Here is a 3244-nt window from a genome sequence, read left to right on the forward strand (position 1 = left end):
ATTTCACTTAATCTGAATTCCTATAACATAAATAAATCAAATACTTTCACATACTTTCACACCTTGACCGAATGTATCATGATCATAGATATAGTTATAACATTTATTCACATATGTATCACATTATACACTTATGATTCAATTCAAATCAAACTCACATATAAGTACATAATACGTACCTGGCCAACTTAATGTATTGAATGTATTCATTTGTCGTTCTAACACGAGGTATCTTAGTCTTAGACTTTTATCAAATCACTGACATTTAGCCTACTAGGTTTTAAACCCGAATTCATCCACCGGTATTTCGCCTGCTAGGCTCGAAGCCCGATATCATTTCATCGGCATTATAGCCTGCTAGGCTCGAAGGCCCGAATAGTATCTCACTGGCATTATAGACTGCTAGGCTCAAAGGCCCGAATAGTATCTCACCGGCATCATAGCCTGCTAGGCTCAAAGGCCCGAATAGTATCTCACCGGCATCATAGCCTACTAGGCTCAAAGTCCCGAATAGTGCCGTACAATATTCAAATCAACAAGTTTCATACAACACAATCACACCAAATTAGGTACTAGCATCATTCGAATATATCATCCTACATTTTATTCACTTTTATTTCATTTCATCATTCACACTTATCATTTGATAGTTTACACATAACATCTCACTCATATTCATCTAACACTTATCATTTGATCATAAAAGCATATCACATTTTACTTCCATATTATATTTGCCATTCGGCCATATACATACATTACAAGTAATACTTAATTCTCATAATATGTCATGTCATTATCGAATATTATTTATGTTTAACTACTTAAAACTTACCTCGAATATTTTCGAACAGTCTCGGATCGGCTATTCAACTACTTTCTCTTTCCCCCGTCCAACCTTGGTTCTCTATGCTCTTGAGCTAATTCAAATAAATTTAACTTATTAAAGTCCCATCATGCTAGCTTATGGCCGAATATGACAAGATATTTAATAGGTCATATAGCTACTTTTAGCTCAAATACGAAATGGTCATACACATTTTTAATCACATTAAGCAGTTTAATACAATTAATTTAACATTTCCTCATGTACACCTTTATGACCGAATACACATATCAAATAAGTAACTTACCTTAACACATAACCCACATAGCCAAAGTACATATAACCCTAATGACCGAATATGTATATCACCAAAATTCCTATGACTTAACTTTTAACCTTCATAGCCGAATATTCATTGTATACCTATTTCACATACACAAACACAAAACTCATATGGCTTATCATATTTTCATATACATATCTTAACCATATAACAGAATATATAGCTCATCAAATAGATATTTATTCACGTTCCCTTAACACATATTGATCAACTAGTCCATGCATTAGCCTTTGGCACATTCGGTCATTAAAGCAATAACCTATTTAACATTCAAGCATTTTATACTAAAATTTCTCCCAAGGCCGAATTCATATACAACCTTTAATACTCATACAAAGTTTATATTTTAAATAATTTATCCACACACTATTAACTTAATATCAATTAACTAAGCACTTTAACAAATTTTCTTTCACTATACACACATTCGGCAATGACAAAGACAATTTAACAAACCTTAAATTCAACTTATAACAATATATACTCAATATTCAAAGAATTTAACATCACTTCATCATAATTATTCATCATGGCCGAATGCTCCTTTTAAACCATTTACCCTCACAAAGCATAAATTTCACCATCAAACTTACAAGCTTATAATCCCATGAATTTTAACATCATAATATCTATCCAACTCTCACTCATTAACTTCTACCATAAATCTCAAAATCTATAGTTTTTCTACCCATGACCGAAACCTCCAACAACACCAAAACTAAAAAATATACTTCATGGGTTTAAGGTAGAACCAAGAAGGGAACTCATAAACATCAAGATATAAGTAAACTACCATGAACTTACCTTGGATTTTTTTTTGATCTACAATGACCGAACAAAAAGCTTTCTTTTTCTTTCTTTGAGTTTCAAGTAAGCTAAGGAAGAAGATGAGCAAAACACTTTGTTTTTCTTTTTATCATCTTTTCTTATTTTAGTTAATTTTTTATTTCATAATTTAAGCCATTAACTATTATAATATTAATATAAAATGTATATATGGCTAATCAACCATCACCATGGCTGGCCACTTACTTAAAAATGGGGAATTTGACATGCAAATCCCCATATTTTAAGCCATGAAATATTTGGCCACTACACTTCAACCTATCACATTTTCAAAGTTTCTCACATAAGTCCTTTTTAATTAATTTCATATCTAAATGACAAAAATCAAAGCATGATTTTTTCATACATACACTTTCACTTATAATAGGCATAGAATATAACATTTAATTATTTTTGTGACTCGATTTTGTGGTCCCAAAACCACTTCCCGACTAGCGTCAAATTAGGGTTGTCACACTAAAATGGCTAAGTTGAGGAATGATATCTCTTCTTTTGTGCAGATGGATCTAGAAACACTCTATGATGCATGGGAGAGATACAAGGATCTTTCAAGAAGGTGCCCTAACCATGGGTTACCACTCTGGATACATGTTCAACATTTTCACAATGGCCTGCATCCTTCGACTAGACAGATGATTGACGTAGCTGTTGGTGGGACTATCAATAATAGGACACCTGAAAAGGCTTATGAATTTATAGAAGAGATGTCACTGAATAATTATTAGTGGCAAGTCATGAGGACAACGCCAACGAAAGCAGCTAATGTTTTTAACGTCAATTCAATCACCATGCTCTCTAATGAGGTAGAAATTTTGAATAGAAAAATTGATGGTTTACTTGGTTCTTCACAGGTTCATCCAGTAATGCAATACAATGCAAGTGGAGGAGAAACGAGCAATTTAGAATACTCACCGTATGGCCACAACATGGAAAACGAGCAATTAAATTATATGGGTAATAATCCTCGACCTCAAAATAATCCTTATAGAAACACTTACAATGCAGGATGGAGGAACTGCCCAAATTTCTCATGGGGAGGCCAAGGGAATCAAAGACCACCACCTCCTCCAGGCTTCAACAACAACCTTACCAGTAAAAGAAAAAGCTGAAACATGTCCCAGACATGTCTTACACTAGCCCTCATTTGGATGCCAATGCCATGTCCCAGACATGGTCTTATACTGGAATACAAATCACCCAACGTCTTAGCACGAATATCCAATTCATAT

The 3244-nt window shown here is 33.6% G+C and overlaps 1 non-coding gene across 1 annotated transcript; it reads right to left on the bottom strand.

Moving 5' to 3' along the window:
• Positions 1–2482: 2482 nt before the first annotated feature.
• LOC121213063 (small nucleolar RNA R71) lies at positions 2483–2589 on the bottom strand. Its single transcript, XR_005908432.1, has one exon. It is a non-coding gene; the product is annotated as a small nucleolar RNA R71 (small nucleolar RNA).
• Between the last annotated feature and the right edge of the window lie 655 nt (positions 2590–3244).

This window comes from Gossypium hirsutum, chromosome A13, assembly GCF_007990345.1.
Source record: "Gossypium hirsutum isolate 1008001.06 chromosome A13, Gossypium_hirsutum_v2.1, whole genome shotgun sequence".
In the NCBI taxonomy this organism is placed as follows: Eukaryota; Viridiplantae; Streptophyta; class Magnoliopsida; order Malvales; family Malvaceae; genus Gossypium; species Gossypium hirsutum.